Source organism: Nannospalax galili, unplaced genomic scaffold (genome assembly GCF_000622305.1).
Source record: "Nannospalax galili isolate Female #2095 unplaced genomic scaffold, S.galili_v1.0 scaffold31, whole genome shotgun sequence".
Taxonomy (NCBI): domain Eukaryota; kingdom Metazoa; phylum Chordata; class Mammalia; order Rodentia; family Spalacidae; genus Nannospalax; species Nannospalax galili.
The window spans coordinates 908229-917960 of record NW_008332149.1 but is presented as its reverse complement, the minus strand read 5'-3'; positions in this window follow the sequence as shown (position 1 = coordinate 917960).

Sequence of the window (9732 nt, the reverse complement as noted above, 5' to 3'; positions counted from 1 at the left end):
GGAATGTAAGTGCACCTGTGTATTGCAGATCCTCAGAGGTCAGAAGACGGTGTCAAATCTCCTGGAACTGAAATTACAGACTGTTGTTAACCACCATGTGGGTGCTGGGAATCGAACCCATGTCCTCTGCAAGAGCAGTCAGTGCTCTTAACTGCTGAGCCATCTCTTCAACCCCCCTGTTCCCATTTTTAAGTATTCACCCTCAAGCTCCCATCTCTGTTACAGTATACACTTTGAATTTTCCTGTTTGCCTATGTGCTGTGGTTCCTTCCAGAACGAGCGGGTCTCATCAGCATCAGGTGTGGTTAATAAGATATAGAAGGGGAGGGGTGGACACTGAGCAGCAGCAGCAGCAGCAGCAGTAGCGAGGCTGCCCCTTTTCTCAGAAATCAGCCCCGGTACAGGAAGAATGGCAGTTGTCTGTCTTGTTGGATCTTTCAAGGGTGAAAAACCATACCCTAAGCAAGGTGGTTCTTTTCCCCAAGGAATTATAAGTGAGTTAATCGTCCCAGTAAATGAGGGTGCATTAAAATGTCACGTCCCTGTTGCCATCTGGAAGTAAACCCAGCTCTAGCGAGATGGCACTTCCCTTTGACTTCACCACCCCAGCCTCTGAAATGCCTCTGGACAGCCCATCTTTCACTTGGGGAAGTACTGACTTAAGCTATTAGGAGTAGTTAGAGTGGTTTCCTTTCAAAATGGCACCTGGCTGTATTGCTTTGGGACTAGTGCTGAGAAATGAAAGCCTCTGCTCCCAGTGGCCACGAAAACCAATTGGAGCATTGAGCACAAAGGCACTTTCCCCTTGATCAGGCGTGTTATAACAGTGCTTTCATTTTCGAAGGATGCCCACAGAACTTGTCCTGGGGTTGTTGTAGGACACTGGCTTTTTAGTTGGGAAGCATTTGGTGTGCTAATGGGGGGAAAGAAAAGAAATCTGAAGGTAAGAACTAGACTGTAGTTTATAGTGGTCTATAATTGGAAGATGACGCAAGTTGGCCTATTTAATATAACTCATGATTTGGCAACTGGTCTTCAAAACGTACTTTAAATGAAAAGCAGTTGATTTTATTTTGCTGCTTTATTTTCCTTGAATATACCACCAGTGCTACAACTTTCCAAATTACCTGCCTTGAATAGAGAGATGGAAAAAGACGCTTTTCTGACCTTTTGTGGACCATGGTGCCAGACTTCAGTAACCGAAGAGTCATTCCCCGCGGTTTGTTTCATTAACTAATATCCCAAGAAATATGCATTCCCCTCCGACCACACTAGCCAGCTATGCATGCGGTTAACACAGACCCGAGGAAGTGGTACAAATCATACCTGCGGCTCTCGGAAGCACCCAAGTTTGCTTGGCCAATGTTGTAATGAAGTAGCTTTCATCCCCTTTATAGGACCCTGTTACAGGCTATTGCAGTAATTTAAAACCTTGTACCTAGACTCCTGACCTTGTTACAACATCACTATAATTCTCAAAATACTTGCTCTTGAAGATTTCCTTAGCACCAGCCACGTATTCTTAGAGTCCAATTTGTCTCTGGTGTTGTATCGCCCTATCTCCGCGGCTGCCGAGACCCAGCATTCTTACGAGTTGCCTGACAGAAACCTCCCGTTCTTTGTTTCCCTGCTTAGCATGACCTGCAATTATTTGCATTCTCCACCTAGAAAGAGACCTTGGCTTGGAACAGTGGCGGTGGACAGCTTCCTCAGGCTCTACTTATGGAAGCAGCCATTAGTTTACCAAGATTGCCAGTGTTAGGGAGAAGCACAGCTTCCCACGTGACCCTAGCATGAAGGCAGTGGACATGGAGGACAGACACACCAACAGCTAGCTTCTATACATCAGGTGATCACTGACCTCCCCAGTCACTAGAAGTCCAGAATGGGCATTGCTCACCCAGAGCTTGGTGCTTGGTGACCTGACAGTTTGCTCATTTTACCTATCCTAACAGTGCTACAGTGGATTCTGCCTTTGCTTTTCCTAGCTTTACAGTAGCATACCATTTCAGAACATCCCGTACTTGGGCTGCCAGTCATTACCCAGGCTTTGCTTTTAAAATGGAAACTAATCTGAAACTATCAACTAGTTAGAGAAATCTCATTTGTTTGGATTCCTTTTAAACGGAGCTTGTGGGCTCAGCAGCTGAAAGCTCTTGCTTGCTTACCTGCTCTCAAGCCTGATGACCTGAATTCAATGCCAGACCCCACATAAAGGTGGAAAGAGAACTGACCCCCACATGCCCAGTGTGATACACGTGCACCTACACTCACCCATCATCATTTCAAAAGCCGGGCCTAGAGGGCTGGCAATATAGCTCTGGGTAAAAAGTACTTGCTATGCAGGCCTGGTGCCCTGAGTTTGACCCCCAGAATCCATGTGAAAGTAAACAACGCCACAAAGTTGTCTCTGGCCTCCACATGTGGCCTATGGCATGTGCACCCCTCCATCATACACCCCTCCCTTTACCTTCATAAACAGGAGCCAGAATTTGTGACAAATCGACTTGACCAGAGCAAACGCAAATGGGCTCAGGGGGAATAGATTGAATTCCTGAATAGTGAATTCTTGTAGATACAAACATTGTAGTAATGATTTTTGATCTGTATACTGAACCAGTGCTTCTGCCTGCACTTGATTGAACATTTAATATTTGTGATTTGTGTGTGAGAGAGCTTGTCATGGTTTTGCTCTGTATCCCAGACAGGCCTCACACTCAAGGTGATCCTCCTGCCTCAGCCTTCTGAGGGCTAGGGTTACAGGTACGTGTGCTGCTGTGTCTGCTGCATCCATCCATCCATCCATTCATTCATTCATTTATTTATTTATTTATTTATTTTTGGCCTTTTTGAGACAAGGTCTCCCTGTAGTCCCAAGCTGACCTGGAACTCATGTAGACCAGGCTGGCCTCGAACTCACAGAGATCCGCCTGCCTCTGCCTCCCGAGTGCTGGAATTAAAGGCGTACGCCACCACACCTGGCGTTGCTTCATCATTTAATATTTCTAAAGAAACATTTTTTTGGCTGAGAACAGATTGGCCCCACACCTCTAGGACAACTCAGTAGACAACACTGAGGCTGACTTGGGAAATCTGGGCTAACTCATAATTTAAATTTAAGTTTAATTAGACAATTAAAATGTCAGAAAAGTCTTTCTTGTTAAGAAATGATACCCAGCTGGACATGGCTCACACCTGTAATCTTAACATTTGGGAGCGGCAGAAGGATTGGCTGTCAGTTCAAGGCTAGCCTGGTCTACATAGTGCCACCTTGGACTATAGAATGAGATCCTGTCTCCAAAAAACAAAATAGAGTGTGGTGAAACACGCCTTTAATTCCAGCGTTTGGGAGGCAGAGGTAGGCGGGTCTCAGAATGAGGCCAATTTGGTCTCAGTAGTGAGTTCAGGCCAGCTGGGGCTACAGGGAGACCCTGACTCAAAACTAACCAACCAAACCAAAACAAATGACTCCCAGAATCTAGGTCCATGGCCAGTATTCATGAACAGTTTCATCTTTCCAATTTTAATGAATTTTTTGGTGGAGTAAGTGAGGTGAAAAAAATAAGCTTAGGTGAAGTTATTTTTTTACATTTTAAAATTTATTTTTGTGTGTTGGCATGTGCAAACACATGCATGGTGCACATGTGACGGTCTGAGGACAACTCTGGGACTTGGTTTTCTTCTTCAACCATGTGGGTCCAAGGAATCAAATACAGATCATCAGGTGCCTTTACCCACTGAGCCATGTTGCTGGCCAGGGGAAGTTGTTTCTTAATACCTGCTATTGTGAGCCTGTTTGTAAAAGGCTTTTGGAAACGTGGGAGTAACCTGGCAAGAGGGAAGAGGATGTGCTGGACAGAATGACAACTGTACCAGGGTACGAGTCTGTTGTTTGTGGTGCAGTTGCATTATTTTTGAAAGAAGGATTAATCTTAGGTGTATGAGTGTTTTGCCTGTATGTATGTAAGTGCACTGGTGTCGTGCAGTGCCCATGGAGGCCAGAAGAAGGTATTAGAGTCTGTGGAACTGGAGTTACACAGTTGTTAGCCACCATGTGGGTGCTGGGGACCAAACCCTGGTCCTCTCAAAGAGTAGCCAGTGCTCCTAACTACTGAGCCATCTCTCCAGTCCCAGATTCATCTAATTTTTATTAGTTCTCCAGAAATGTAAGGTCAGGAGTGTGAAGCTGAAATCAGTTTGAAATAACTACCCACCTGAGGAACTTGTTGGAACCCTCTGACCCAAGGGTAGCCCAACCCCTTAGACGTGAAAGAACTGGGCTCTACAGAGCACCTGAAGTTCCCACCTCTTACAGAATGCTGAGGGCATTGTCCAAAACACGGAGTCACAGCTATTCTGATGGAACCATCCATCATTGCCAATCACTTGCTGGAAAAAACATCAGGGGTCATTCACCAGTCTCATAACCCTCAGACTAGACGCCTGTGCTGATGTGATGATGGTCACACCGCTAATGGTCTTCGGCACTTGTGCAGGTAATGGTGAAGCCCCGTGATTCAGGCATGCGGCTCCTTTTTCTTTTTCCCTCGTTTCCCTCGATTTTCTTTCAGTCATCAGACAATAAAAGGCATTTGTGCAAAAGCTGACTTAGGACAATGAGGTCATTAGCTAGTTTTTGAAGTGGTGGCTTGAGACACTTGTGCCATTTGTTACAGGTGGTGGTGGGTGCTGATGGGTAAAGCAGCCCACTCCACGCCCGAAAGTCTTGAGTTGGATCTGGTCTGCCATGTGGATGCATAGAGTAACTGGGCCTCTTGAAGACCCATTTGTCTTTTAGTACATTAAATCTCCAAAACACATTGTGGAGGGATTCCACCAGACTCTGTGCCCAGCTTGGGTTTAGGTGAATGTAGGGTTTTGGAAGACAGTGGGTGTTTGAGGGTGTGCTGGATAGCTTTAGTGTCAACTTGACACACCTGGGTTGAGGGAGCCTCAATTGGGGAATTGCCTCTATTGGACTGGCCTGTGGCCATGTCTGAAGGGCATCTTCTTGATGAGTGATGTGGGAGGGCCCAGCCTACTGTGGGTGGTGCCACTCCTGGGCAGGTGGGCCTATGTTGTATAAGAAAGCAGGCTGAGCAGGAGCCAGGGGATCAGGCCAGTAAGCAGCATTCCTCCACAGCCTGTGTTCAGCTCCTGCTTCCAGGTTCCTGCCCTGAGTTCCTACCTTGGGCTCCCTGATGAACTGCGACCTGGGATATGTAAGCTAAATAAACCCTTTCCTCCCCAAGTTGGTAGTGGTCAGAGTGTTTTCTCACAGCAATGGAGAAACAAACTAAGACAGAGGCATGCCTGAATGCTGACAGAATGTGTCTTAGTGAGGTTGCCATTTGGATAATGTGTGCGTTTTCCAAGTCTGGTAATTTTGAAGAGAAGATGTTGGGGTAATGTTGGTAGCTTGTTCTTGAAGCAGAATTTCTACCCTGACGGTGTTGAGTTGTGGTAGCACTCTGGGTAGTTGCCTGGTGATGTGTTGCTTGGGTCCTTGGGTCACTACCTTCTTTAATCACATTCTCAGCCACTTAAATTATTTAGCATCTTTTTGAGATTACATTTTTTATTTCTAATTATATGACAAAGATATATACCATGAAATATTTATCATGTAATTATGATTAAAATGTGCAGTCTCCCCAAAGATGTGAATAATCACTTTTAAGTATTCTATATTTAATTAAAGGAGTCTGGGGCACTGCTGAGTTAACCTGGTTAAGCTGAAAACTACATTACCCAGCATCCCCTTCGCCTGTGGCTCCAGGTTAGAGCTGGCTGAAAGGGGAGCACTCCGTAGACTGGGAAGCACTCCATAGGTGGAAGGAAAGCAGAGGATTTCTTCACAGCCAGGTGCAGTGAAGGGTGGGTGTGGGTACTGTCCTGGTTCATGTCCTGGTTCATGGGCTTACTCTCCTGCTCTGGTGCTCCTGGTTGCTTTGCTGAACACCCATCAGATGTGAGCGTCACAAACATCTCCCCAAATCCCCTTGCTATCCTCCTGGTGGCTGGGATCAGAGGCTGTTTTATGACTGCTGATCCTCCAGCACCCTTTTAGACCCTCATCCCTGCCTTGCCTCCCCTCGCTGAGCTTCACCCACAGCTGTATGAGGTCAAGTTCCATCTCAGTCTGAACCCTGACACAAGAACAAGACAGCTCGAAGCTGGGTTTGTGCTTACCCACATACATTGAGATTTGTAAGCACCCCATCCCCCCAGCAGAACCATGACACCACATGTCTTTATTTCCTCTCTTCCCCTCTCTCTCTAGTATGAGTGGCCTTGAGGCTTTTAGGCACAGTCACCGGGATGTTTTTCTCTTAGAGGTCTAGGTCTAGCTAGACCAGGAATAGAGCGTGTTTGAAGCCTCTGACCTTCCTTGGGAACATCCTTTAAGGTGCCTAGCTCACTGGCTGCCAAAGCAGTCGCTTTTGTTTCCTAACAGACTCGTTCACTGATTCCTTCCGTGCGTCTTCTGAACCTAAACTTAGATATAGCATTGAATTTAGGAGGGCGGGTTCTAAAGTAGACCTGTGGTGTTTGAATGCAGTTCCCGTCACTGTGGCATGTGGGTTGTCTAACTTCTGGGTGCCAGTCTTTTCATGGTGAAAGCAGCACCACCTATTTCATAAGATTGCTCTAAGGGTTAGATGCATCCCAGTGATTAGCATAGTATGCAGCAAATCCTCAGCACTGTGCTAATTGCTGTTACTCTTTAGTAACGGAGTGTTGGCCTTCAAGATACTTAGAGTTCCCTGAGGCGAGGACAAACATCTAAGCCAGCAAAGTGACTTGTGGCTGGCAGAGAAGGAAACTTTAATTAGTGCCGTTCTGAAGCAAGTTCTCTTTACCTGACTTAGAGAGGAGCAAGCAGAGCAGTTCCCATCAAACAGAATGTCCTTACACACTGGTGCATTTCCTTGTCCCGTTATATACAAGCAGACATTTTTCTCCTAGGCCCAGAGATATTGGAGGTGTAGATGGATGTCATGTGAGCAGATAGAAAATGTAAGCATTGCGTCATTGGAATCATTGTTAAACATACCTCCCAGATCATCTTAACCACATAGTCTTTACACAGGGGTTTTTCCAGTCCTGGACCAAGATGATACCCCAAACCATGGAGCTATCACCCACTTCCATCCTCAGTGCTGCTCCAGCATATTTATGTGAACTTGAGATGGATACTTGACTCTAGAGCATCTGGTTTGGTTTGGTCGTGCTGGGGATTGAACTAAGGGTTTCACTCACGCTAACACCTGACTGATTATAGCACCTTCTACTGAGGTATAGTCTGATTTCCTAGGTGAACCAAAGACAAATATCTTGAAATTTTGATTTCCTCAGTAAAGATGAACCAGGTCAAATACAGTACAGTTGGGAGGCACTAATGACTGAAGTCATGGTGATGGGCCCCATGCTGAGTAGAGGGAGGGTCCTGGAGATTAGGGGAATAGAAGGGCCACTTCTGGCTCCCAGGCAAGCAGGTGAGTGACTTGAGAAGCAGGAGAGGGTTTAATGGAGGAGGGAGGACAGACCACCAGGCCTCTGGGAAGTGATGATCTTGCTTCCATTGGGACTTTGGCTTAAGCCTGTGGTGGCTGACTATATTTCTCTGGGCTCACGCAAGGACCTTTTCTAGTCCTACATTGTAGTTAAAAAAAAAAAACAAAACTAAAAATAACTACTGTAGTTAAAAATAAATGGACTGAGTGAGGCCAGCTCTGCTGGTGCACACCTTTAGTTATAGCACTAGAGGCGGAGGCAGGTGGATCTCTGAGTTTGAGGCCAGCCTGGTCTACATAACCAGTTCCAGGCCAGCCAGGGCTACAGAGTGAGACCTGATTTTCATAAAAACTCAAACAAGAAATTGGCTGTTAATCACCAGGTGTAGGCTATCTCCTTTATAATTTGGGAGCTCTGTTTTCGGAGGTACACATCTGACCTAACTTCCAGGTTGTATGGTGGTCCATTCGTGGATCTCCGGCATTTAGTGCGTGCCACAGTACAGAAAGGACCAGTTGACCATGTGCTCTTCAGCCTCCGCTGGTATTAACAAACCAATTGAACTCAGCCGCTAATGTGGCCAGATGCCTGCTGCACTGTCTGCTTTATAACTCCCTCTGCCACAATGAGATGCCGCTTACACCTATCAGCCTATCTGCTATAAAACTCTAGAACCTAGGGGGCAGGAGGGATGACTCGATGGTTAAGAGCACTGGCCAAGCTTGCAAAGGACCTGGGTTCGGATCCCAGCACCCACATGTTGGCTAACTCCAGTTCCAAGGAATTTGATGACCTCGGAGGGCATTGCATGCTTGTGCACTCATATATGCATGTAAAACATACACATAAAATAAAAGTAAAGAGGAATTTAAAGATCTATGGGTTAGAGAGGTGGCTCAGTGATTAAAAGCACTGGCTGCTCTTGCAGAAGACCTGGTTTCAATTCCCAGGATCCACATGGCGGCTAACAACTGCCCTAACTCCAGTTCAAGGGGATCCGACACTGTCTTCTGACCTCCATGGGCATTGCACAACATGGATGAACTTACATGCAGGCAATACATTCTTATACATAAAAAAGTAATAAAATATTAAAAATCTAGAACCTAACAGGTGTTGGCAAGGATGTGGGGACTGGAATCCTTGAACACTACTGGTAAAAAATGTATATGATGGTGCAATCTCTGGAAAACAGTATGGGAGTTCCTAACAAAATGGAATACAGAGTGACCACGTGATTCAGAAACTCCATGTCTGAGTATGCACTTAATAGAGTTGAAAACAGACTCACAAAGATCACATGTCCACCTATGGTCATGTAACATTATTTAAACAGCCAAAAGGGAGCAACCCAAGTACTGATCAGATGAACGGGTGAAAAATGTGACGTGTATAGAGTAGCACACTCAGCCTTAAAGGAAAGGGACTCTGACACACGGTGCCTCAGAACGGAACCATGAGTATTTTATGCCAAGCAGAATAAGCTGGATGGAGAAAGACAAACACTGAGTGCTTCCTCTTACATGAGGTAAACAGAGTGATCAAATTCATGGACATCAGAGGTCCATAGTGGTGGTGGAGAGTTTCACTTTAGTAAGGTGAAAAGGCTCTGTGGATGGATGATGGTCAGTTACACCACCATGTGAACATCCAAATGCCTCTGGGATGTAGCATTCGAAAATGATTAAAGTAAGTTTTATGTCAATAGAAAATACATGTCTTAACACAGTACTTTAGCACATGATCTGAATAAACATTGGTTGTCAAAAAGTGCCTCTGTGGAGGGCTGGAGAGATGGCTCAGCAGTTAAGAGCACTGGCTGCTCTTGCAGAGGACTGGGGCTCAGTTTCCAGCACCCATGGTGGCTAAAATGTAGAGGATGGGGAAGAGGAGTCGTCTCAGCAGGTAAGAACATGCACTGCCCATGCAGACGACCAGAGTTCAGTTCCCAGCACCCAGGTTGGGCAGCTCACAACTACCTTGAACACTAGAGATCTTTTGTGGGAACCTGCACTTGTGCACATCCTCCCACTCAGATTCACATGTGTATAATAATTAAAAAGGAAGTTGGAGTATAGAGAAGTCAGATTTGGCTGTAGTAATCTTGGTACTATGGGGCTGACAGTAGGAACACTTGAACCCAGGACTTAAGGGCCAGTCAGGGCAACATAGCGAGTTCCTGCCATCAAAATAAATAAAATTTAAAAAAAAAAG